The sequence below is a fragment of the Schistocerca nitens genome, chromosome 11 (genome assembly GCF_023898315.1).
Source record: "Schistocerca nitens isolate TAMUIC-IGC-003100 chromosome 11, iqSchNite1.1, whole genome shotgun sequence".
In the NCBI taxonomy this organism is placed as follows: domain Eukaryota; kingdom Metazoa; phylum Arthropoda; class Insecta; order Orthoptera; family Acrididae; genus Schistocerca; species Schistocerca nitens.
In genome coordinates, this window is record NC_064624.1 from 148,807,110 (window position 1) to 148,833,463 (window position 26,354).

The 26,354-nt window shown below is 51.6% G+C and overlaps 12 non-coding genes and 1 pseudogene across 12 annotated transcripts; all 13 read right to left on the reverse strand.

Moving 5' to 3' along the window:
- Positions 1 to 297: 297 nt before the first annotated feature.
- On the reverse strand, positions 298 to 416 carry LOC126213919 (5S ribosomal RNA). The gene has a single exon (XR_007541554.1). It is a non-coding gene; the product is annotated as a 5S ribosomal RNA (ribosomal RNA).
- Positions 417 to 1,271: 855 nt separating this feature from the next.
- Positions 1,272 to 1,390, reverse strand: LOC126213920 (5S ribosomal RNA). Its single transcript, XR_007541555.1, has one exon. It is a non-coding gene; the product is annotated as a 5S ribosomal RNA (ribosomal RNA).
- Positions 1,391 to 2,254: 864 nt separating this feature from the next.
- Positions 2,255 to 2,373, reverse strand: LOC126213921 (5S ribosomal RNA). Its single transcript, XR_007541556.1, has one exon. It is a non-coding gene; the product is annotated as a 5S ribosomal RNA (ribosomal RNA).
- Positions 2,374 to 3,237: 864 nt separating this feature from the next.
- LOC126213922 (5S ribosomal RNA) lies at positions 3,238 to 3,356 on the reverse strand. The gene has a single exon (XR_007541557.1). It is a non-coding gene; the product is annotated as a 5S ribosomal RNA (ribosomal RNA).
- An 865-nt stretch (positions 3,357 to 4,221) lies between these two features.
- On the reverse strand, positions 4,222 to 4,340 carry LOC126213924 (5S ribosomal RNA). The gene has a single exon (XR_007541559.1). It is a non-coding gene; the product is annotated as a 5S ribosomal RNA (ribosomal RNA).
- Positions 4,341 to 5,204: 864 nt separating this feature from the next.
- On the reverse strand, positions 5,205 to 5,323 carry LOC126213925 (5S ribosomal RNA). The gene has a single exon (XR_007541560.1). It is a non-coding gene; the product is annotated as a 5S ribosomal RNA (ribosomal RNA).
- An 854-nt stretch (positions 5,324 to 6,177) lies between these two features.
- LOC126213926 (5S ribosomal RNA) lies at positions 6,178 to 6,296 on the reverse strand. The gene has a single exon (XR_007541561.1). It is a non-coding gene; the product is annotated as a 5S ribosomal RNA (ribosomal RNA).
- Positions 6,297 to 7,146: 850 nt separating this feature from the next.
- Positions 7,147 to 7,265, reverse strand: LOC126213927 (5S ribosomal RNA). The gene has a single exon (XR_007541562.1). It is a non-coding gene; the product is annotated as a 5S ribosomal RNA (ribosomal RNA).
- Positions 7,266 to 15,737: 8,472 nt separating this feature from the next.
- Positions 15,738 to 15,856, reverse strand: LOC126214184 (5S ribosomal RNA). Its single transcript, XR_007541667.1, has one exon. It is a non-coding gene; the product is annotated as a 5S ribosomal RNA (ribosomal RNA).
- Positions 15,857 to 16,681: 825 nt separating this feature from the next.
- On the reverse strand, positions 16,682 to 16,800 carry LOC126214185 (5S ribosomal RNA). Its single transcript, XR_007541668.1, has one exon. It is a non-coding gene; the product is annotated as a 5S ribosomal RNA (ribosomal RNA).
- An 869-nt stretch (positions 16,801 to 17,669) lies between these two features.
- On the reverse strand, positions 17,670 to 17,788 carry LOC126214186 (5S ribosomal RNA). The gene has a single exon (XR_007541669.1). It is a non-coding gene; the product is annotated as a 5S ribosomal RNA (ribosomal RNA).
- Positions 17,789 to 18,627: 839 nt separating this feature from the next.
- LOC126214187 (5S ribosomal RNA) lies at positions 18,628 to 18,746 on the reverse strand. Its single transcript, XR_007541670.1, has one exon. It is a non-coding gene; the product is annotated as a 5S ribosomal RNA (ribosomal RNA).
- An 831-nt stretch (positions 18,747 to 19,577) lies between these two features.
- Positions 19,578 to 19,696, reverse strand: LOC126214043 (5S ribosomal RNA; annotated as a pseudogene).
- Between the last annotated feature and the right edge of the window lie 6,658 nt (positions 19,697 to 26,354).

Sequence of the window (26,354 nt, forward strand, 5' to 3'; positions counted from 1 at the left end):
GACGACAAGGAATAAATTCGTGATTACAAAAATTTGGAACTCTACACTCCTACACAAAAATAGGCGGTGACGTATTTCAGAAATCACCTGCCGATTCGTACTGTTTTGTCGTTTTCAAAGTCTTCTTGGCAAACTTGGTTAGCACATTCTCCCTCAAACAGAGTTAATTACTGCATTTTCGTACCATTACAGTAGTTTAAAAGGCTTAAGGAAGCATCTTTGTCACAACAGAAAGGTAGTTTGAAAATTGGGCTGGCAGGGGTAGCGACATAATAACAAAAAAAAAAAAAGGAAGACAGCCAACAGCACCCGGGTTTCCCAGGCGGTCACCCATCCAAGTACTAACCGGGCACGATGATGCTTAACTTCGGTGATCGGACGAGAACCGGTGTATTCATCATGGTATGGCCGTTGGCGCTCATCTAATGTAGGAGCACGGCAGAATTCGCGTTCGGCTTTTCTCCCAACACACGAAATGTTAGTTTTCGGCCGCATTTGACGAAAGCACTTCCTTCCGCAACAGCCAGTTCCTCGAGGACGGCGCGGGGGGCGCGCCCGGCGTCCCAGCAGAGCGACGGCCGAATTAGCGGGCGCACCGCCGCGTGTGTCAGACGCACTGCTGCTCGTTGCACCTCCTGTCATTCGCTGCGCGCGTGCAGCCTTCGACACTAGCGGAGGACGCATCTTGTCCCTGGTGTCCAGCGGAGGGCCTGTGCGTGATGTGGCAGTGTCGTGCTGGAGGGCGCCACTGGTAGCATGTGGGCTTCCTCGCCTCGCCTCGCCTCGCCTCGCCTCGCCTCACACCAGGTGTGTGCGTAGTTTGCAGTGCATTCGCACCATTCCTATCCCTGTCCCCGTCCGCGTCCCGACTTGTCCCGACTTTGCTCGGCTGCCGCTCGCTGCCGCTCGGGTCGTGGTCCATATGACAGCGCAAGCACGACAAACGTCTGCGGGACGAGACGAGACGAGACGACAAGGAATAAATTCGTGATTACAAAAATTTGGAACTCTACACTCCTACACAAAAATAGGCGGTGACGTATTTCAGAAATCACCTGCCGATTCGTACTGTTTTGTCGTTTTCAAAGTCTTCTTGGCAAACTTGGTTAGCACATTCTCCCTCAAACAGAGTTAATTACTGCATTTTCGTACCATTACAGTAGTTTAAAAGGCTTAAGGAAGCATCTTTGTCACAACAGAAAGGTAGTTTGAAAATTGGGCTGGCAGGGGTAGCGACATAATAACAAAAAAAAAAAAATCAAAAGGAAGACAGCCAACAGCACCCGGGTTTCCCAGGCGGTCACCCATCCAAGTACTAACCGGGCACGATGATGCTTAACTTCGGTGATCGGACGAGAACCGGTGTATTCATCATGGTATGGCCGTTGGCGCTCATCTAATGTAGGAGCACGGCAGAATTCGCGTTCGGCTTTTCTCCCAACACACGAAATGTTAGTTTTCGGCCGCATTTGACGAAAGCACTTCCTTCCGCAACAGCCAGTTCCTCGAGGACGGCGCGGGGGGCGCGCCCGGCGTCCCAGCAGAGCGACGGCCGAATTAGCGGGCGCACCGCCGCGTGTGTCAGACGCACTGCTGCTCGTTGCACCTCCTGTCATTCGCTGCGCGCGTGCAGCCTTCGACACTAGCGGAGGACGCATCTTGTCCCTGGTGTCCAGCGGAGGGCCTGTGCGTGGTGTGGCAGTGTCGTGCTGGAGGGCGCCACTGGTAGCATGTGGGCTTCCTCGCCTCGCCTCGCCTCGCCTCGCCTCGCCTCGCCTCGCCTCACACCAGGTGTGTGCGTAGTTTGCAGTGCATTCGCACCATTCCTATCCCTGTCCCCGTCCGCGTCCCGACTTGTCCCGACTTTGCTCGGCTGCCGCTCGCTGCCGCTCGGGTCGTGGTCCATATGACAGCGCAAGCACGACAAACGTCTGCGGGACGAGACGAGACGAGACGACAAGGAATAAATTCGTGATTACAAAAATTTGGAACTCTACACTCCTACACAAAAATAGGCGGTGACGTATTTCAGAAATCACCTGCCGATTCGTACTGTTTTGTCGTTTTCAAAGTCTTCTTGGCAAACTTGGTTAGCACATTCTCCCTCAAACAGAGTTAATTACTGCATTTTCGTACCATTACAGTAGTTTAAAAGGCTTAAGGAAGCATCTTTGTCACAACAGAAAGGTAGTTTGAAAATTGGGCTGGCAGGGGTAGCGACATAATAACAAAAAAACAAAATCAAAAGGAAGACAGCCAACAGCACCCGGGTTTCCCAGGCGGTCACCCATCCAAGTACTAACCGGGCACGATGATGCTTAACTTCGGTGATCGGACGAGAACCGGTGTATTCATCATGGTATGGCCGTTGGCGCTCATCTAATGTAGGAGCACGGCAGAATTCGCGTTCGGCTTTTCTCCCAACACACGAAATGTTAGTTTTCGGCCGCATTTGACGAAAGCACTTCCTTCCGCAACAGCCAGTTCCTCGAGGACGGCGCGGGGGGCGCGCCCGGCGTCCCAGCAGAGCGACGGCCGAATTAGCGGGCGCACCGCCGCGTGTGTCAGACGCACTGCTGCTCGTTGCACCTCCTGTCATTCGCTGCGCGCGTGCAGCCTTCGACACTAGCGGAGGACGCATCTTGTCCCTGGTGTCCAGCGGAGGGCCTGTGCGTGGTGTGGCAGTGTCGTGCTGGAGGGCGCCACTGGTAGCATGTGGGCTTCCTCGCCTCGCCTCGCCTCGCCTCGCCTCGCCTCGCCTCGCCTCACACCAGGTGTGTGCGTAGTTTGCAGTGCATTCGCACCATTCCTATCCCTGTCCCCGTCCGCGTCCCGACTTGTCCCGACTTTGCTCGGCTGCCGCTCGCTGCCGCTCGGGTCGTGGTCCATATGACAGCGCAAGCACGACAAACGTCTGCGGGACGAGACGAGACGAGACGACAAGGAATAAATTCGTGATTACAAAAATTTGGAACTCTACACTCCTACACAAAAATAGGCGGTGACGTATTTCAGAAATCACCTGCCGATTCGTACTGTTTTGTCGTTTTCAAAGTCTTCTTGGCAAACTTGGTTAGCACATTCTCCCTCAAACAGAGTTAATTACTGCATTTTCGTACCATTACAGTAGTTTAAAAGGCTTAAGGAAGCATCTTTGTCACAACAGAAAGGTAGTTTGAAAATTGGGCTGGCAGGGGTAGCGACATAATAACAAAAAAAAAAAATCAAAAGGAAGACAGCCAACAGCACCCGGGTTTCCCAGGCGGTCACCCATCCAAGTACTAACCGGGCACGATGATGCTTAACTTCGGTGATCGGACGAGAACCGGTGTATTCATCATGGTATGGCCGTTGGCGCTCATCTAATGTAGGAGCACGGCAGAATTCGCGTTCGGCTTTTCTCCCAACACACGAAATGTTAGTTTTCGGCCGCATTTGACGAAAGCACTTCCTTCCGCAACAGCCAGTTCCTCGAGGACGGCGCGGGGGGCGCGCCCGGCGTCCCAGCAGAGCGACGGCCGAATTAGCGGGCGCACCGCCGCGTGTGTCAGACGCACTGCTGCTCGTTGCACCTCCTGTCATTCGCTGCGCGCGTGCAGCCTTCGACACTAGCGGAGGACGCATCTTGTCCCTGGTGTCCAGCGGAGGGCCTGTGCGTGGTGTGGCAGTGTCGTGCTGGAGGGCGCCACTGGTAGCATGTGGGCTTCCTCGCCTCGCCTCGCCTCGCCTCGCCTCGCCTCGCCTCGCCTCACACCAGGTGTGTGCGTAGTTTGCAGTGCATTCGCACCATTCCTATCCCTGTCCCCGTCCGCGTCCCGACTTGTCCCGACTTTGCTCGGCTGCCGCTCGCTGCCGCTCGGGTCGTGGTCCATATGACAGCGCAAGCACGACAAACGTCTGCGGGACGAGACGAGACGAGACGACAAGGAATAAATTCGTGATTACAAAAATTTGGAACTCTACACTCCTACACAAAAATAGGCGGTGACGTATTTCAGAAATCACCTGCCGATTCGTACTGTTTTGTCGTTTTCAAAGTCTTCTTGGCAAACTTGGTTAGCACATTCTCCCTCAAACAGAGTTAATTACTGCATTTTCGTACCATTACAGTAGTTTAAAAGGCTTAAGGAAGCATCTTTGTCACAACAGAAAGGTAGTTTGAAAATTGGGCTGGCAGGGGTAGCGACATAATAACAAAAAAAAAAAAATCAAAAGGAAGACAGCCAACAGCACCCGGGTTTCCCAGGCGGTCACCCATCCAAGTACTAACCGGGCACGATGATGCTTAACTTCGGTGATCGGACGAGAACCGGTGTATTCATCATGGTATGGCCGTTGGCGCTCATCTAATGTAGGAGCACGGCAGAATTCGCGTTCGGCTTTTCTCCCAACACACGAAATGTTAGTTTTCGGCCGCATTTGACGAAAGCACTTCCTTCCGCAACAGCCAGTTCCTCGAGGACGGCGCGGGGGGCGCGCCCGGCGTCCCAGCAGAGCGACGGCCGAATTAGCGGGCGCACCGCCGCGTGTGTCAGACGCACTGCTGCTCGTTGCACCTCCTGTCATTCGCTGCGCGCGTGCAGCCTTCGACACTAGCGGAGGACGCATCTTGTCCCTGGTGTCCAGCGGAGGGCCTGTGCGTGGTGTGGCAGTGTCGTGCTGGAGGGCGCCACTGGTAGCATGTGGGCTTCCTCGCCTCGCCTCGCCTCGCCTCGCCTCGCCTCGCCTCGCCTCACACCAGGTGTGTGCGTAGTTTGCAGTGCATTCGCACCATTCCTATCCCTGTCCCCGTCCGCGTCCCGACTTGTCCCGACTTTGCTCGGCTGCCGCTCGCTGCCGCTCGGGTCGTGGTCCATATGACAGCGCAAGCACGACAAACGTCTGCGGGACGAGACGAGACGAGACGACAAGGAATAAATTCGTGATTACAAAAATTTGGAACTCTACACTCCTACACAAAAATAGGCGGTGACGTATTTCAGAAATCACCTGCCGATTCGTACTGTTTTGTCGTTTTCAAAGTCTTCTTGGCAAACTTGGTTAGCACATTCTCCCTCAAACAGAGTTAATTACTGCATTTTCGTACCATTACAGTAGTTTAAAAGGCTTAAGGAAGCATCTTTGTCACAACAGAAAGGTAGTTTGAAAATTGGGCTGGCAGGGGTAGCGACATAATAACAAAAAAAAAAAATCAAAAGGAAGACAGCCAACAGCACCCGGGTTTCCCAGGCGGTCACCCATCCAAGTACTAACCGGGCACGATGATGCTTAACTTCGGTGATCGGACGAGAACCGGTGTATTCATCATGGTATGGCCGTTGGCGCTCATCTAATGTAGGAGCACGGCAGAATTCGCGTTCGGCTTTTCTCCCAACACACGAAATGTTAGTTTTCGGCCGCATTTGACGAAAGCACTTCCTTCCGCAACAGCCAGTTCCTCGAGGACGGCGCGGGGGGCGCGCCCGGCGTCCCAGCAGAGCGACGGCCGAATTAGCGGGCGCACCGCCGCGTGTGTCAGACGCACTGCTGCTCGTTGCACCTCCTGTCATTCGCTGCGCGCGTGCAGCCTTCGACACTAGCGGAGGACGCATCTTGTCCCTGGTGTCCAGCGGAGGGCCTGTGCGTGGTGTGGCAGTGTCGTGCTGGAGGGCGCCACTGGTAGCATGTGGGCTTCCTCGCCTCGCCTCGCCTCGCCTCGCCTCGCCTCACACCAGGTGTGTGCGTAGTTTGCAGTGCATTCGCACCATTCCTATCCCTGTCCCCGTCCGCGTCCCGACTTGTCCCGACTTTGCTCGGCTGCCGCTCGCTGCCGCTCGGGTCGTGGTCCATATGACAGCGCAAGCACGACAAACGTCTGCGGGACGAGACGAGACGAGACGACAAGGAATAAATTCGTGATTACAAAAATTTGGAACTCTACACTCCTACACAAAAATAGGCGGTGACGTATTTCAGAAATCACCTGCCGATTCGTACTGTTTTGTCGTTTTCAAAGTCTTCTTGGCAAACTTGGTTAGCACATTCTCCCTCAAACAGAGTTAATTACTGCATTTTCGTACCATTACAGTAGTTTAAAAGGCTGAAGGAAGCATCTTTGTCACAACAGAAAGGTAGTTTGAAAATTGGGCTGGCAGGGGTAGCGACATAATAACAAAAAAAAAAAATCAAAAGGAAGACAGCCAACAGCACCCGGGTTTCCCAGGCGGTCACCCATCCAAGTACTAACCGGGCACGATGATGCTTAACTTCGGTGATCGGACGAGAACCGGTGTATTCATCATGGTATGGCCGTTGGCGCTCATCTAATGTAGGAGCACGGCAGAATTCGCGTTCGGCTTTTCTCCCAACACACGAAATGTTAGTTTTCGGCCGCATTTGACGAAAGCACTTCCTTCCGCAACAGCCAGTTCCTCGAGGACGGCGCGGGGGGCGCGCCCGGCGTCCCAGCAGAGCGACGGCCGAATTAGCGGGCGCACCGCCGCGTGTGTCAGACGCACTGCTGCTCGTTGCACCTCCTGTCATTCGCTGCGCGCGTGCAGCCTTCGACACTAGCGGAGGACGCATCTTGTCCCTGGTGTCCAGCGGAGGGCCTGTGCGTGGTGTGGCAGTGTCGTGCTGGAGGGCGCCACTGGTAGCATGTGGGCTTCCTCGCCTCGCCTCGCCTCGCCTCGCCTCGCCTCACACCAGGTGTGTGCGTAGTTTGCAGTGCATTCGCACCATTCCTATCCCTGTCCCCGTCCGCGTCCCGACTTGTCCCGACTTTGCTCGGCTGCCGCTCGCTGCCGCTCGGGTCGTGGTCCATATGACAGCGCAAGCACGACAAACGTCTGCGGGACGAGACGAGACGAGACGACAAGGAATAAATTCGTGATTACAAAAATTTGGAACTCTACACTCCTACACAAAAATAGGCGGTGACGTATTTCAGAAATCACCTGCCGATTCGTACTGTTTTGTCGTTTTCAAAGTCTTCTTGGCAAACTTGGTTAGCACATTCTCCCTCAAACAGAGTTAATTACTGCATTTTCGTACCATTACAGTAGTTTAAAAGGCTTAAGGAAGCATCTTTGTCACAACAGAAAGGTAGTTTGAAAATTGGGCTGGCAGGGGTAGCGACATAATAACAAAAAAAAAAAAAAGGAAGACAGCCAACAGCACCCGGGTTTCCCAGGCGGTCACCCATCCAAGTACTAACCGGGCACGATGATGCTTAACTTCGGTGATCGGACGAGAACCGGTGTATTCATCATGGTATGGCCGTTGGCGCTCATCTAATGTAGGAGCACGGCAGAATTCGCGTTCGGCTTTTCTCCCAACACACGAAATGTTAGTTTTCGGCCGCATTTGACGAAAGCACTTCCTTCCGCAACAGCCAGTTCCTCGAGGACGGCGCGGGGGGCGCGCCCGGCGTCCCAGCAGAGCGACGGCCGAATTAGCGGGCGCACCGCCGCGTGTGTCAGACGCACTGCTGCTCGTTGCACCTCCTGTCATTCGCTGCGCGCGTGCAGCCTTCGACACTAGCGGAGGACGCATCTTGTCCCTGGTGTCCAGCGGAGGGCCTGTGCGTGGTGTGGCAGTGTCGTGCTGGAGGGCGCCACTGGTAGCATGTGGGCTTCCTCGCCTCGCCTCGCCTCGCCTCGCCTCGCCTCGCCTCGCCTCACACCAGGTGTGTGCGTAGTTTGCAGTGCATTCGCACCATTCCTATCCCTGTCCCCGTCCGCGTCCCGACTTGTCCCGACTTTGCTCGGCTGCCGCTCGCTGCCGCTCGGGTCGTGGTCCATATGACAGCGCAAGCACGACAAACGTCTGCGGGACGAGACGAGACGAGACGACAAGGAATAAATTCGTGATTACAAAAATTTGGAACTCTACACTCCTACACAAAAATAGGCGGTGACGTATTTCAGAAATCACCTGCCGATTCGTACTGTTTTGTCGTTTTCAAAGTCTTCTTGGCAAACTTGGTTAGCACATTCTCCCTCAAACAGAGTTAATTACTGCATTTTCGTACCATTACAGTAGTTTAAAAGGCTTAAGGAAGCATCTTTGTCACAACAGAAAGGTAGTTTGAAAATTGGGCTGGCAGGGGTAGCGACATAATAACAAAAAAAAAAAATCAAAAGGAAGACAGCCAACAGCACCCGGGTTTCCCAGGCGGTCACCCATCCAAGTACTAACCGGGCACGATGATGCTTAACTTCGGTGATCGGACGAGAACCGGTGTAATTTTTTTTTTTTTGGACGAGAACCGGTGTATTTTTTTTTTAGAACCGGTGTATTTTTTTTTTTTATTTTTTTTTGTTTTACCGGTGCATTTTTTTTTAAGTAAAACTTATGGGGCAATAAGCTCGCCACGCTTGAAAAAAAATGAAAACTGTATCATCTGGCATTATCATGCCCCATAATATTAGTTGAAACTAATATGCAGGGTCACCGCCACAAAAAAAAAATATATGTGAAACATTAGGCCGCAAGTCCGCCACGCTTCAAAAATGAATGAAAATCAAAGTACCGGCATAATCATGCCGCCGATAAATAGTGAAACATTTTGCAGGGACCACCGCCACAAAAAGTAAAAGCAAAAGTATGAGGCAATTAGCTCTTCACACTTAAAACAAATGAAACAGGATTACCTGGCATTTATCATGCCGCAGAATAATGAGTTGAAACACACATGTAGGATCACTGCCACAAAAAATAAACGTGAGATAGTAGGCTGCAAGTTCACCACACTTCAAAAATGAATTAAAAGTAAAGTACCCGCATTATCGTGCCACAGAAAAAAAAAAAAAAAAAAAAAAAAAAAAAAAAAAAAAAAAAAAAAAAAAATGGCTAAACACACATGCAGCTCGCCATGCCGCAAGAAAAAAAATGAAAACTAAAGTACCTGGCAATTGACATGCCACAGAAAAAAGAGCTCAACACATAAGAAGGCGACAATGCACTCGTAAAGGCAAAAATAACTAAGAAAAAACAGGCACGTAAGCTAGACATAAGAGTCGTGGCAGTAATTAGCATTGACACATTAAGGTAACACACGGCCCGAATAGCGTCACCATAATTAGAGAAAGAAAATGTGCATGTCAGCACCATATACAAGACGCCAAAGCGTCCAAAAATTGGAAAAAAAAGGTTATAAAGAAGTCAAATCAATGAATAAATGAAAGAAAGAAAATTTCATAGTCGCAGAACTTTCGTATAAGCGTGAAAGATCGCTACATTCAAATAGTTCGCGAAATCTGCACTGTATGTCGTCTTACGTTTCGCCGTCACAAAACAATCCCAGAGATATGCCAGATAAGAAAATGCATCAGACAGTTCCAGACCAATCAGGGCGTAAACCGTATGTCCAAACAACCACACAGTAGTTTTATGCCTTGCACGTGGAAAATACTTAAAATCAGGGGTGATAACGGAAGTCACAGTGACATTTGCCGGTACAGTTCTATGAATAAGTGCGAGCATGATTTGACAAAGCGACCACACGTCTGCAACAGCCCGACATTGCAGCCGGTGCTCCCTGGTGTCAGGCGCGCCACACCTGCCACAGTTGGGCGAGGCGAGGAGGTGGATGTCAGCGAGGCGTTGGTTGGTCGATAAGGTGTTGTTCACCAACTTGAACCACAACGCCGAAACGTCGGTTGGCAACACGCTGTCATTGATGTTCGCCCACACCTGTTTCCAGTTCACAGCAGGGAGGCGAACCTCCAACTTGTGAACCGGTGGCCGTCCCATCAGGTCGGCGTAGAGACGCCGAGCGGTACAGTGTGGATCGTTAGCCGTTCTTAAAACGTAACTGCGAGTGAGATAATATTCTCGCAGGAACGACAAACGATACGGGATGTCGGCGACAGAAACAGGGGCGCACTCAGACGCCGGCCGACAAATCTCCAATAAAGCAGCCGTGGTGCCACCCGGACAGCTGGTTTCCAGCGCAGCTGTGCGGTTTACAAGCAACGCCGCACATTTACGACCAAAATCCACAAGTCCTAGTCCTCCCAAGGATCTGTCAAGGACACAGACCGACGCCCGCACCTTAAAAATTTCATGACGCCACAATAACCAGAAAACAACACGTGAGATGGAACGCGCAATCAATTTCGGGACGCAGAGCAGCTGCGCAACATACCATGCCCGCGAGAGAATAAACGTGTTAATGAGGTCGACTTTTTGTAGCAAATTGAGCCGTCGGGAAGCATGTGTACGACAAAGAATGCGAATACCCGTAAGGAGTGACCGCCAGTTCCGAGCCTGCATGTTCTGCGGCGACGCAGTAACGTCGAGACCCAAAATGGTGTGGTGGGAAACAACGCGGAACCACGGCCGTCGGTCGTCAACACCGTGCAACCCCAGTGGAAGGAGCACAGTTTTCCGTGCATTTATGCGGGCACCAGAAGCTCGTTCGTAACGTTCCAATAAAGCTCTAGTGGCATCAATATCCGCCGTATGCGCTACAAAAACGCCCACATCATCAGCGTAAGCTGAACATCGCAACGACACAGTGCCAATTTGAATCCCATGAAGTGTACGGTCGAGAGCTCGCAACAGTGGATCGATGGCAAGCACAAAGTAAAACATCGACAACGGACAGCCTTGTCGAACAGAACGACGTATCGGAAGAGGCACGGTCGGCCAGCCATTGACAATGACGACCGACCGAGCTCCCGTAAGTAAGTTACGTACGACTTCCAGAAATTGGAGACCGAAACCCATGCGCGACATGACCTGAAGGAGGTATTCGTGGCTGACACGATCGAAGGCGTTGGCGAAGTCAATGGATAAGATTCCGGCGGAGGAACCAGGAGCCGCTGCTGAACAGACAACATCCCTGTATGCAGAAGCCGCAGTAAAGATGTTACGATGCCGTACTCCACACGACTGGGGAGCAGCAATAACCTTATCCATGACAGATTTCAACTTGTCAGCCACGCACCTCGCAACGATCTTATAGTCGGCATTTAATAAAGTGATAGGCCGCAGGTCTTGGACGCGACAGTCTCCTTCCTTCTTAGGAATAAGCACCACCCTACCGTCCATAAAACGGCCGGGTACCGCCACACCACGAAGGACTTCGTTAATCAAGGAAGTGAACGTGCCCCCAATAATGTCCCAGATGGCTAGATAAAATTCCGTCGGTAAACCGTCGGGCCCTGGAGACTTCCCCTTTGGACACGCCTTCAAAATCGATAAAACATCTTGTGGCAACAACGCTGCAGTTAATTCGGCGCGATCGGCGTCCGTTAAAAAACAACGCAACTCGTCTAAACAGGCGGCAGTGGCGATGCCATCACCATCACAGTTGGAAAACAACGCAGAATAATACGCAGTGACGTGAGCGACCACATCCCGCCTGCCAACGAGGCGATCGCCATCATCTGTTAGCAAACTGCGAACACATTTCGTAGACGCCAAGCGTCGCTCCTTTGCCAAATAAAAGGTCGTCGGATGCTCCTCATCTACGGCGCCCGCGAAACGACTACGAACTACGTAGCCTTTCGCCCTTTCGCGATGGATCCCCAGAATCTTGCTCTTAATGCGATTGAGCCGCAGACGGAGGTCACCAAATTGGTCAATAGGGGCGTCGAAAGCATCCCTAAGGCACTGCTGGTAAAAGTCGAGCGTACGGTTCCTCCAGTACGACTCCTCGCGACTGAACGCTTGCGCGGCACGACGAAGCTGAGGCTTAGCTAACGCCAACCACCAATCAAGCGTCGAAGGGTAGTTGCCAACTTTTTGAATGCAAGATTCCCACACAGCCGTAATAGTTAGTCGGAAACCATCCTTCGGCAAGTGAGTAACGTTTAGCTTCCAAACCCGCGGGACAGGAGCCGCAGCTCCACCCTGCAGCCGCACATCACAAACGTAGCCACAGTGGTCACTGAACGCCACGGGGAGCACGTCAACACGACGGAGAGCATCCTTGAGGGCGCGAGAGACATAAATACGGTCAAGGCGACTGCCCCCGGTGTTGTAGATGTGCGTGAAGACAGTGCGACGTGGGTGGAAATGTCGCCAAGTATCACATAAATCAGCAGCAGTAATCAACGCGGAAAGTTCTGGACACAGTGAGGGAGCGGTACTCATATCTGCAGCATCAACAACACAGTTAAAATCCCCTCCTACCACAAGTGGACGACCAGGTGTTAAAAAAGGACAAATCTCATAGCTAAAAAAACGCGACCGGTCACGGCGCCTGTCCGCGCCCGACGCCGCATAGATATTTACAACACGGACTCCTCTTATCGTACACGCAATAGCACGGCCGTTAGGCATCACCTGAACGTCTTGCGGCTCTAACGACTCTTTGAATAAAATGGCAGTGCCACACTTGGAGTCACGGTCCACATTGTAAATAACATCATAGCCAGGAATATCACTAAAAACTCTGCCGGCCACCTCCTGAAGAAAAACAACATCATAACGGCCAAATTTTAGGAGGTCAGTAAATAATAACACCTTATACGCAGCCGTGACGGTATTGACATTCAACGTTAAGATTGAAAATAAACTCATCGGTCTAGAGGTGGAGTAAAGAGAAAAACATCAAGCCATCCGACAGGAGGCGCGTCACTTAACGTGGTAGGAAAGTACACAAAACGATATCCCTGTCATGAGGATACAAATGGAAGTGAACATGTACAAATGTAAAAGTGTAGAGAGACACAACATGCATAATAAAAAATAAAACGTAAAAACACAAGTGGGCAGATACCACATACCCACCCCGTTAATAACACAGTAGAACTTGTAAGAAAAACATGACAAAACTGGCCGGAATTACACCTTTCTAGAATTTGCAAACCCGCAGGAAGTTGCACAAATAGAAAAAAAAGCGGCAAACAAAAACCCCGCAGCAAAGCAAGACCCACCTGATAATTGCAACAGATAGGACATTAGTCACGCATAATAAAAGTAACACAATGAGAACAGAAAAACATGCGTGCATTGAACATGCGCACAGCGCAGACCGAACACAGTGGAACACAACAGCTGCGCGAAATAACGACAACCAACTCCACATAATTAAACGTGCTTGTACAATCTTTCCGGAAAGGCAGCGGAAAAACGCAACAAACGTGGCATGTTAATGTCATTTATATGACACGCGATAAGTACGCCAAATTTACAACAGCGCTGGCACATTACAAAACTTCACGATGACAGCAAGACAGCAAAGTGGACATGAATATTAAGCGGCATTGATAAACCGTAGATAGAACAACAGACATCACACAGCAAGTAAGCACAGGAAAACACATGGATTTCTAAAAATAAACTGCTGCAAAAAAGGACGCCAAAAAGCAGACAGAAAACCGCCCCTCAACATAGCAACATTGCCACAAGACAATATGACAATAGAAGCGAAACATAATTAGCACGACACTGAAATCAGATGATAACGGCGGCAACAGGAAGGCAAGCGGCGATACTGCACCGTCCATGGGCTGACAAACACGTCACGGCAAACATTCATAGTAAATAGAAAACACCATTGCTACACGCGGAAACCTTTGGCAAGCCACTGTACAAAAAGAGCAAAGGGGAGAAAGCTCTACCGTAAATTATTGTCCACGTGCAAGACACAGCGTGATTAGTACAAACACAAGAAACATTTGACAATCACAGAAAGTTAACATTTAAAACTACTGAGTGGTATGAACAAAAATGCATTTACGTAGGCGCGGGTGGGGGGTCCGGAACCACCCCCGACAGTGGGGCGTCCTCCGGCGACTTCCACCAAGCGTCATCCTGTTCCATACGGTCCCTGTCAACTTGCGAGGATTCTGCCTCCATCGGTTCCGCACGGGTGGGGGAGGCCGCAGCCGACCCCGAACGCGTGCGTTGCCGTCGCAATGACAGATTGCCGACCTGATCACTCTTTCGCTTAACAGGCGGCTCGGCCTTATCGCCCTGATTTCCCAGTAGCTGACGCAAATGCTGGGTCTGTTCGTGTATGCGCGTCTCCCTCGTGTCTTTCGTCCCACCCCCTGAGCACGACGACAGTGTCTCCGAGTCGCTACCAGTTCCTGATAGAGCGGTCGGTGAGCTGTCCCTGGATTTCTTCCCTTTCCGCTTACGCTGCTGCTTCGGCAGCGTAGGCTTTGCCTTCGGGGCGGGCGGCGGGGGCAGAATCGCCTCCACGTGTTCAGAAACAGGGACAGACGGTACCGGTACTTCAGGTGGCGGAACGGACTCTGGCTGCGAAGGTAGAGGTTCTACCGGTGTCGCGGCGACAATATCCATAACATTAGACACTGAAACAGAGGCAACGGGTGCGTCTACTGCAGGTGGCGGAACCGGTGGGGCGGGTTGGGATACCGTGCCCGCTACTACCTCACTAAGAAGCGGCACAAACTGGCCAGAGGCGTCTACAGGCCGTTCACGTGGGAGCTGAACAGGGCGTCGGCGTGGGCAGTCCGTGCGCAAATGTTCCGACGAATGACAAACGGAACAAGTTGGCGGTTGCCCGACATAACTTATTTGCGCACGCACGCCCGCGATCATGAAATAAGACGGAATGTGCTTTTTCAAGTCGATTCTAACACTCCGGACGCCACTGTTTACTTGGTACCGGTAGCCACTACCCCACTTGTCGTTACTGATGGACAACACCGTCCCAAACTGCGACAACCCGCGAGAGATATAGTCGTTGGGACATTCAGGTGGCACGTTAAAAACACGAACAGTTCGCACACCGTAACCCGAGGGAACAATCTGGACATCACTGACACTGCCGTCGAAATGTTTAAATTTACGCACGCCAGCAAACGTTTCGATAAATTTATCGTAATGAGTTACATTAGTAAACTTGATAAACAAAGAGTACAGTATAAAATCAAGCTGAAAAGTGTCAACGACCTCATCCGGTAATTTAAGTTCATCGAATATCCATTCATGGATCTCAAAAGCTGTCGGCCGCTTTGCATTTCGATCAAAAACGCACTGTGCGCTATTCGCCCTGTTGAATGTCGACATAATTGTACTCACCGGCTGTTGAACAGCAAACACAAACACTGGCAGGAACAACCGCGCGCCGATGCGCACGCGACGACAGCCAAGTCAACACTGACAGCGAACGACCGCAGGCGGAGCCACAGCACCGAGGTGTTGCTGGGCGCGTGCAGCCTTCGACACTAGCGGAGGACGCATCTTGTCCCTGGTGTCCAGCGGACGGCCTGTGCGGGGTGTGGCAGTGTCGTGCTGGAGGGCGCCACTGGTAGCGATGTGGGCTTCCTCGCCTCGCCTCGCCTCGCCTCGCCTCGCCTCGCCTCACACACCGGGTGTGTGCGTAGTTTGCAGTGCATTCACACCATTCCTATCCCTGTCCCCGTCCCGACTTGTCCCGACTTTGCTCGACTGCCGCTCGCTGCCGCTCGGGTCGTGGTCCATATGACAGCGCAAGCACGACAAACGTCTGCGGGACGAGACGAGACGAGACGACTAAGGGACAGATTCGTGATTACAAATCAAGTTTGGAACTCTACACTCCTACACAACAATAGGCGGTGACGTATTTCAGAAATCACCTGCCGATTCGTACCGTTTTGTCGTTTTCAAAGGCTTCCTGGCAAACTTGGTTAGCACATTCTCCCTCAAACTGAGTTAATTACTGCATTTTCGTACCATTGCAGTAGTATAAAAGGCTTAAGGAAGCATCTTTGTCACAACAGAAAGGTGGTTTGAAAATTGGGCTGGTAGGGGTAGCGACATAAAACAAAAAAAAAAAAAAGGAAGGAAGCCAACAGCACCCGGGTTTCCCAGGCGGTCACCCATCCAAGTACTAACCGGGCCCAATGATGCTTAACTTCGGTGATCGGACGAGAACCGGTGTATTCATCATGGTATGGCCGTTGGCACTCACGTAACGTAGGAGCACGGCAGAATTCGCGTTCGGCTTTTCTCCCAACACACAAAATGTTAGTTTTCGGCCGCATTTGACGAAAGCACTTCCTTCCGCAACAGCCAGTTCCTCGAGGACGGCGCGGGGGGCGCGCCCGGCGTCCCAGCAGAGCGACGGCCGAATTAGCGGGCGCACCGCCGCGTGTGTGAGACGCACTGCTGCTCGTTGCACCTCCGCGTGCAGCCTTCGACACTAGCGGAGGACGCATCTTGTCCCTGGTGTCCAGCGGACGGCCTGTGCAGGGTGTGGCAGTGTCGTGCTGGAGGGCGCCACTGGTAGCGATGTGGGCTTCCTCGCCTCGCCTCGCCTCGCCTCACACACCGGGTGTGTGCGTAGTTTGCAGTGCATTCACACCAGTCCTATCCCTGTCCCCGTCCCGACTTGTCCCGACTTTGCTCGACTGCCGCTCGCTGCCGCTCGGGTCGTGGTCCATATGACAGCGCAAGCACGACAAACGTCTGCGGGACGAGACGAGACGAGACGACTAAGGGACAGATTCGTGATTACAAATCAAGTTTGGAACTCTACACTCCTACACAACAATAGGCGGTGACGTATTTCAGAAATCACCTGCCGATTCGTACCGTTTTGTCGTTTTCAAAGGCTTCCTGGCAAACTTGGTTAGCACATTCTCCCTCAAACTGAGTTAATTACTGCATTTTCGTACCATTGCAGTAGTATAAAAGGCTTAAGGAAGCATCTTTGTCACAACAGAAAAGTGGTTTGAAAATTGGGCTGGTAGGGGTAGCGACATAAAACAAAAAAAAAAAAAAGGAAGGAAGCCAACAGCACCCGGGTTTCCCAGGCGGTCACCCATCCAAGTACTAACCGGGCCCAATGATGCTTAACTTCGGTGATCGGACGAGAACCGGTGTATTCATCATGGTATGGCCGTTGGCACTCACGTAACGTAGGAGCACGGCAGAATTCGCGTTCGGCTTTTCTCCCAACACACAAAATGTTAGTTTTCGGCCGCATTTGACGAAAGCACTTCCTTCCGCAACAGCCAGTTCCTCGAGGACGGCGCGGGGGGCGCGCCCGGCGTCCCAGCAGAGCGACGGCCGAATTAGCGGGCGCACCGCCGCGTGTGTGAGACGCACTGCTGCTCGTTGCACCTCCTGTCATTCGCAGGGCGCGTGCAGCCTTCGACACTAGCGGAGGGCGCATCTTGTCCCTGGTGTCCAGCGGAGGGCCTGTGCGGGGTGTGGCAGTGTCGTGCTGGAGGGCGCCACTGGTAGCGATGTGGGCTTCCTCGCCTCGCCTCGCCTCGCCTCGCCTCGCCTCGCCTCGCCTCGCCTCGCCCCACGCCGGGTGTGTGCGTAGTTTGCAGTGCATTCGCACCATTCCTATCCCTGTCCCCGTCCCGACTTGTCCCGACTTTGCTCGACTGCCGCTCGCTGCCGCTCGGGTCGTGGTCCATATGACAGCGCAAGCACGACAAACGTCTGCGGGACGAGACGAGACGAGACGACTAAGGGACAGATTCGTGATTACAAATCAAGTTTGGAACTCTACACTCCTACACAACAATAGGCGGTGACGTATTTCAGAAATCACCTGCCGATTCGTACCGTTTTGTCGTTTTCAAAGGCTTCCTGGCAAACTTGGTTAGCACATTCTCCCTCAAACTGAGTTAATTACTGCATTTTCGTACCATTGCAGTAGTATAAAAGGCTTAAGGAAGCATCTTTGTCACAACAGAAAGGTGGTTTGAAAATTGGGCTGGTAGGGGTAGCGACATAAAACAAAAAAAAAAAAAAAGGAAGGAAGCCAACAGCACCCGGGTTTCCCAGGCGGTCACCCATCCAAGTACTAACCGGGCCCAATGATGCTTAACTTCGGTGATCGGACGAGAACCGGTGTATTCATCATGGTATGGCCGTTGGCACTCACGTAACGTAGGAGCACGGCAGAATTCGCGTTCGGCTTTTCTCCCAACACACAAAATGTTAGTTTTCGGCCGCATTTGACGAAAGCACTTCCTTCCGCAACAGCCAGTTCCTCGAGGACGGCGCGGGGGGCGCGCCCGGCGTCCCAGCAGAGCGACGGCCGAATTAGCGGGCGCACCGCCGCGTGTGTGAGACGCACTGCTGCTCGTTGCACCTCCGCGTGCAGCCTTCGACACTAGCGGAGGACGCATCTTGTCCCTGGTGTCCAGCGGACGGCCTGTGCGGGGTGTGGCAGTGTCGTGCTGGAGGGCGCCACTGGTAGCGATGTGGGCTTCCTCGCCTCGCCTCGCCTCGCCTCGCCTCGCCTCGCCTCACACACCGGGTGTGTGCGTAGTTTGCAGTGCATTCACACCATTCCTATCCCTGTCCCCGTCCCGACTTGTCCCGACTTTGCTCGACTGCCGCTCGCTGCCGCTCGGGTCGTGGTCCATATGACAGCGCAAGCACGACAAACGTCTGCGGGACGAGACGAGACGAGACGACTAAGGGACAGATTCGTGATTACAAATCAAGTTTGGAACTCTACACTCCTACACAACAATAGGCGGTGACGTATTTCAGAAATCACCTGCCGATTCGTACCGTTTTGTCGTTTTCAAAGGCTTCCTGGCAAACTTGGTTAGCACATTCTCCCTCAAACTGAGTTAATTACTGCATTTTCGTACCATTGCAGTAGTATAAAAGGCTTAAGGAAGCATCTTTGTCACAACAGAAAGGTGGTTTGAAAATTGGGCTGGTAGGGGTAGCGACATAAAACAAAAAAAAAAAAAGGAAGGAAGCCAACAGCACCCGGGTTTCCCAGGCGGTCACCCATCCAAGTACTAACCGGGCCCAATGATGCTTAACTTCGGTGATCGGACGAGAACCGGTGTATTCATCATGGTATGGCCGTTGGCACTCACGTAACGTAGGAGCACGGCAGAATTCGCGTTCGGCTTTTCTCCCAACACACAAAATGTTAGTTTTCGGCCGCATTTGACGAAAGCACTTCCTTCCGCAACAGCCAGTTCCTCGAGGACGGCGCGGGGGGCGCGCCCGGCGTCCCAGCAGAGCGACGGCCGAATTAGCGGGCGCACCGCCGCGTGTGTGAGACGCACTGCTGCTCGTTGCACCTCCGCGTGCAGCCTTCGACACTAGCGGAGGACGCATCTTGTCCCTGGTGTCCAGCGGACGGCCTGTGCGGGGTGTGGCAGTGTCGTGCTGGAGGGCGCCACTGGTAGCGATGTGGGCTTCCTCGCCTCGCCTCGCCTCGCCTCACACACCGGGTGTGTGCGTAGTTTGCAGTGCATTCACACCAGTCCTATCCCTGTCCCCGTCCCGACTTGTCCCGACTTTGCTCGACTGCCGCTCGCTGCCGCTCGGGTCGTGGTCCATATGACAGCGCAAGCACGACAAACGTCTGCGGGACGAGACGAGACGAGACGAGACGACTAAGGAATAAATTCGTGATTACAAATCAAATTTCGAACTCTACACTCCTACACAACAATAGGCGGTGACGGATTTCAGAAATCACCTGCCGATTCGTACTGTTTTGTCGTTTTCAAAGTTTTCTTGGCAAACTTGCTTAGCAAATTCTCCCTCAAACTGAGTTAATTACTGCATTTTCGTACCATTGCAGTAGTTTAAAATGCTTAAGGAAGCATCTTTGTCACAACAGAAAGGTGGTTTGAAAATTGGGCTGGTAGGGGTAGCGACATAAAACAAAAAAAAAAAAAAAGGAAGGGAGCCAACAGCACCCGGGTTTCCCAGGTGGTCACCCATCCAAGTACTAACCGGGCCCAATGATGCTTAACTTCGGTGATCGGACGAGAACCGGTGTATTCATCATTTTTTTTTTTTTTTTTTTTTTTTTTTTTTTTTTTTTTTTTTTTTGACGAGAACCGGTGTAATCATCATTTTTTTTTTACCGGTGTATTCATCATTTTTTTTTTATTTTTTATTTTTTTTTTATTGATATTATAAAAGGTACTGGCGGCTCCCTCAAAGTGAAACGGTGGACACCAGCCAATAATCACCGCCAGCGGTGAGTAACAGAAGCGGCATTGAGGCAGTGTGGCGGCCTGGACATGGAACAAAAGGAAATATTCCTCCAATTCGTAAGAAAACGAGAGCTGAGTATCCCTCCCATTGATACGCAAAAAAAAAGAGAGAGAAAGAAAGAAAGAAAAGACGGCTTCTTGCCGTAACAACCGACAATGACGTCGCCCGTAAATGCAACCAGGACGATGCATCGACCGGAAAAGGAAAAAATCATCGTTAATCAAACGGTCGGGCAAAGAGTGTGGCAGGCAGGCGGCGGCAATGAGGGCAGGGGTCAACTTAGCCTGAGGCCTGGCCACAGTGGCGCCCCCACACCCGCCAGCACTCATAGTGTCCATAAAACAAAATAATGATTCGTGACACCGGTGTGAAATCCCACACCGACGAAAATTCCAAAGAGTGTCGAGCACAGACAGCAGTAAAGGATCTCGTCACGGCACAAATGGGAAAAAACGGAGAAATTCCGACACACATGCCAAACAAAAAGTTTGTCAAGATCGTCCAGAAAAAGCCGAAAAGACTTCATAAAAAGAAACTTAAACGTTCAATCAATCATCATCACTTGACAGTGTGAGCGAATGATTAGAAAACGTAGACGCACTAGACGAACTACATTTTTTTTTTTTTTGTTTTTTTTTTTTGCAATGGTAATCTCAAAAAACAACGGAACAATGTATGCCCCAATTAACTTGAATCGAACGGAAAGAAAATAAAAAGCTTTGTACAGAACTAGAAAACAAGCCACGAAAGTACCCATCGTGGAAAGAAATATAGATATATAGATACAGACATATATGTATGTACCTAAACAATACGTTATTTACGTATGGGCCGCCAATTTAGCGTGAGCGTCCCGACGGCCGATAAACACAGATTAAGTTTGGTATATCCAGAGACGTAGGCAGATACACACACACACACACACACACACACACACACACACACACACACACACACACACACACACACACACACACTCAAACTCAAACACAAACACTCACACACAAACATTTAGAAAAGCTCAATTCACGTTGGTTTCTGACGAAAAATTGCGTCGACATGCTGCATAAGTTACACTCCTAGATTCAGTTACAGTAAAAAAACCAGTCCTGCGCATCAAATTAGTGACGTAGTAGGATGTTTTGTTTTTAAGTCATTTATCCAAGTATCGTGTTACGTTCCATAGAGAGACAAAACAAATTTGAAGAAAAAATAAGACATGTCCGGGAAAACAATGTTGTCATCACAGCAGTTTTTCAAAAGCATAAGTGAGAGCAATTGTTAAAAAATTGGCAAAAGTCCGAGTATAGTCAGTCCGGGAGTGAATAAGACGATGCTGCGCAGACAGATATTCAAGAAAGTGAAAATCATCCACCAGCCGCAAATGACAGAGAGCATAGACAGTATGTGCAGTAAGCCACGTAGTAGCCGCACGTTTCGTGGCCGGATAAGGTCGAAAATCCGGAATCAGCGCAACGTCCACGGAAAAAGTGGTAGGACTCGTGCGATTGACGAGGGCAAGAAGCTTAACTGCAATGTTCCAAATCGACGCTGATCGCGGACACAAAAATCGGTGTTCGAGCGTGTCGTCGCATGGGCAATAATCACACAAACCAGACGGCCGCAAATGAATGCGACACATCTTGTCGTTAGTGGGGAAGGTTCGATTCACGACCTTATACCACAAACTACTAACGTCCGGCGGCAAGTAAGAGGCGTGGATGTTGGCCCACACTGTCCGCCACGCCGATCCAGGAAAACGCAATTCCATCTTATTGCTAGCAGGCCGCCCCCGCAAAGCGGAATACACGCTCCGCGCTGATCGCGTTCGAGGATTGAGGTCGTCAGCACCGAGATAACTCTTATGAACGAAAAATTCCCGAACATAACGCAGGCGGTATGGGATCCCGGTCGGATCGAGCGGAGCCAGCTCAGAGGAGGGACGATAAACACGGAACAAAAAAGTCGTGAGATGCGAGGCGTTCTTCTCAATCGTGACACAAGTCCGATGAATCAGTAGTGCAGATGCTTTGGCCACAAAGTGGATCAGGCCAAGCCCACCTCGGTCACGCGGCAAAGTACACGTGAGATAAGCCACTTTAAAAACATCCCCCCGCCACAGAAACCAATAGACCGCTTGCGTTATGGCACGTCCTAGTTCTGTCGGGACGTGAAATAGTTGGGCTAGGTACCAGGCCTTGCTGAGTAAAAACGAATTGATCAGCGCGACCCTCTGTGTTAGCGCCAAGGTGCGAGTGGCACTCAAGTGAGTCATCGCGCGTAAACCATACAAAACAAGACGCCAATTAGAAGCCGCCGTCTGCAAGAGATTAGGTCGAAAGCGGACGCCCAAAATTTTATGCTCACGAGTGACAGTGAACCACGGGCGCGAGAAGCCGCGCGAAACCGCATGAATCGGTAGAAAGACGGTTTTACGAGGATTAATACTCGCACCCGATGCAAGTTCGTATGTACTTAGAATGGCACGAATAACGTCTAAGTCTGAGACCGAGGACACCAACAAACCAAGATCATCGGCATATGCACTGCACACGTATTTGGTACCGCCAAGACGCAGACCTTGACAAGAAGATGCCAATTTCCGCAACAATGGGTCCAAAGAGATCGCAAATAACGCCATAGATAAAGGGCATCCTTGTTTCACTGAACATCGTATTGGAACAGGCTCCGAAAGACATCCGTTAATACAAACTCGAGAGGACGACGCCGTAAACAAATTAAAGAGCATGTTAATAAATGTCGCTCCAAAACCAAATTGTTGCAACACCCGCCGTAGATATTGGTGGCCCACCCTATCGAACGCCATAGCAAAATCGACCGACAAAATACCCAATGGTTGTCTGTGCGTCGTCGCATACGCAATTGCGTCGCGATACGTCAACACAGCGTCGTAGATTGTGCGGTGTGGCACCGCGCAGAATTGGTACTCACTGATCACTTTGCCCATGATCACTTTCAAACGAAGCGCAACACATTTCGTGAACAATTTGTAGTCACCGTTGAGGAGAGTGAGGGGACGTAAATCACACATTTTACGATTGGTCGGCGTCTTTGGAGCTAGGGTCACGACGCCTTCCAAAAAAGATGGAGGAACCGGCACACCACTTAAGATTTCATTGTACACATCTGTCAGTATAGGACCAAACAAATGCCAAAAGTGAAGATAGAATTCCGGCGGTAAGCCGTCAGCGCCGGGTGATTTGTTCTTCGCACACTGTGTTAGCACGTCACGCACTTCCTCGACAGTGAACGGTTCAGTAAGGTGGAGACGATCGGTGACTGTGAGAACCCGCGGAACGTCAGCAAGGAGATCAGAAACGGCGACGTCGTCACTATCTTTAGCACTAAAAAGATCGACAAAGTGCCGGTGCGCCTCAGCAATAATCTCCGACTGAGTGCGGACGCGCACGCCATCAGCTGTTTCCAGTTCTGTGACGTAACGGCGCGCCGCCCGACGGCGCTCCCGCAAGTGATGGAACAAGGAGGGCGCTTCGTCGTCAAAGAAACCAGGAGCCTGACTCCGCACAACACTACCTTTCAACGACTGCGTCTTCAGAGCCAAAAGACGGGTTTTAATTTGCCGAATCTGCGCCAACCGGAGACCCGGAGTGTTCGCCTGTAGGCGGATCGCATCATTGAGACAAGTCTCATAAAAATGCATAGTGGACCTCTCCCAATCAGCAAGCTGGCGACTGAATTCACAGATTGCTTTACGGAGCGCTGGCTTCACGTATTCCACCCACCACGATAGAACAGTGGGATATACGGCACGATATTGCGCAGCCTGCTGCCACACACGAGAAACGACCGGTTCAAAACCAGGATGCGACAAATGACAAACATTAAACTTCCACATAGTCCGCATACGGGGTTTTGTGGCTTGCAAAGAATGGAAGCGACAAACATAGGCACAATGGTCCGAAAAAAGAACGGGGTGTACCTGTGACTCGAGAACACAACCCTTTTTGTCGCCAGAAATGTAAATGCGATCGATCCGGCTCCGACCTGTCACGTAGTAATAAGTAAACCCCGGTTCGTCGGGATACAAATGACGCCAGGTATCGACCAATTTCAGTTCCGTGACAAGCGTTTGTAGTTCTAAACATTTGTAGGGTTGTGGCTCCTGGTCGATAGCAGCCAACACACAATTAAAATCACCACCCAACACGATGGGCAGGTGGTTACCAGAAAGAAGATGACAAATATCTCTGCTATAAAACACGCGACGCTGCAGCTTCCCCTCAGCACCGGAAGGTGCGTACACGTTCACGTAACGGATGTTGTTGACCGTACAGGCCACCCCACGCCCGTTAGGTATCGTAGCAACGTCCGTGTAAGCAATGCCGGCCCTAACCAACAACGCAGTACCACAGTTACATTCCGGATCAAAATTAAATAGCACCTGATATCCGGGAACAAATTGTAAAAGATCGGACACAACTTCTTGTAAAAAGACTACGTCGGCAGCAACAAAACGTAAAAAGTCCACCAAGCTCAAGTACTTAGCACGCGACGCCAACCGGTTTAAATTTATAGTAGCGACAACAGATGGAAGGTGCGCTACCATACACAAAAGAGACAAACAAACAAGCTAGACGGTAGTGAAAGTACCGTCAGCCTCCTCCACATCCTCTGCCCAGTCACACGGTTGCGTGTGCGAAGACGCACCCGCAACATCCGTGAGCTTGGGCGCACCGGGAGTTCCCACCGACAGAGGTACGTCGTGCGTGGGAGGGACCGACGCGAGATCTTGTGAAGAGGGGCGCGCGCGGCGCTCAGGAGGGTCCTCGGCTTTTCGCTTTTGTGAGGAGTGAACCGGAATTGGCGCGGTAACTATATCGGTGTCCATTGCACTGCCCAGTTCCCCAGATTGTAACACATCTTTCAAATGGCGTACCACTTCCTGCCGGCGGTCGTCCGCACGCGCGGGCTGACTACTGGCCACCGAATGCTGCTGACGGCGCCCGGAAGGGGCAGCCGTCCGAGCGTCAGGAACGACACGCTGCGCTTTTTGAGACGCCTGCGGCTGTTGCTGTGAAGGCTTCGAACGCGGAGAGGGTTTACGTTGTGGAGACGGGCTACGCTCCCTGCCAGAGGAAGACCGTTGCGTCAAAAACGCAGAAGTGCTTGCACTACGTGCGCGGTCGACAGAGCCGCGACGCCGAGACGTAGTGTCACGCCGCGACCTAGGTTTTTCATGTGTAGGCGCCTTAGGCGGAGCGCAAGCAGCTCCAGAAGCGGGAACCGATTCCGAAGGATACGAAACGGGGGCAGTACGTAGACGGACAGGGTCCGACACCGGTGTCTCAGATACTTTTTGGGACGACACAAAAACCCGTTCGACGGGAATTGAGTCGGACGGGTCAGATGGAACACGTTCCGTAACAGAAGACACATCCGTGCGAACAAAGTCCGTCACGACAACGTCTGAGACCACCGGGCTCGAAACTACATCACAAACAACAACCGGAGCGAGTTCTGCACACGTCTCTGTCGACTCGGACAGAATGTCGGACCGTGCAACATCAGCAGGCGAAGGCACGACCGACACGACCGAACCGACCACAACAGGGGCGACAGGCGTAACGTCCATGGGAAAAGGGGTGTCAACACGGCGGGCAGGCGAAGGGGGTGCACCTAATGCAACCGCCGCCCACGTTGTCTGTACGTCACCGTCATCGCCAAGTGGCAACTGTACCGGACGCCTACGGCGCGGACAATGTTGTCTAAAGTGGTCCGTAGCGTTACAATATGAACATGTTTGTGGTTGTCCACTGTAGGTAATGAAGGCGCGATGACCGGCCATATACAAAAAGGACGGAACATGCTTCCGCACAATCATTCTAACGCTACGGATACCGTTTTCGACTTGAAAAGGGTACGCAGCCGACCACTTTTCTTTAACTACCGACAACACAGTACCGTAGGGGCCAAGACAACGTGAAATGGTCTCGTTTTTGACCTCGAAAGGAAGATTAAACACCCGCACATTACGAACACCGAAACCTGCATTTGTAAGGTGAACATTACTAACACTGCCGTCAGAATGCTTAAATTTTCGCACACCATCAGTAACGGTTACTATACTGTCACATAGGTCCGAATTACTGAGTTTCACGAAGAGAGAGTTGAGGAACGTGTCTAACTGCAAGCCAAGTACGTCACTGTCCGTTAACTTTAAGTCATTGATTAACCAATGATGAATTTCTAAAGCTGACGGTCGGGACACAGTACGGTCAAATTCACATTGAACATTATTCTCGCGATCTTCAGAGTCCATGTCTACTCACAGTTGTGATGAAAACCAGCAACCGCGAGGCGAAGATCCGCCACGTGGCACAGCGAGCACGCGACTGACAAACACCAACGGCCGAGCGGAGCGCGCCGCACCGAGGTGTGGCTGGGCGCGTGCAGCCTTCGACACTAGCGGAGGGCGCATC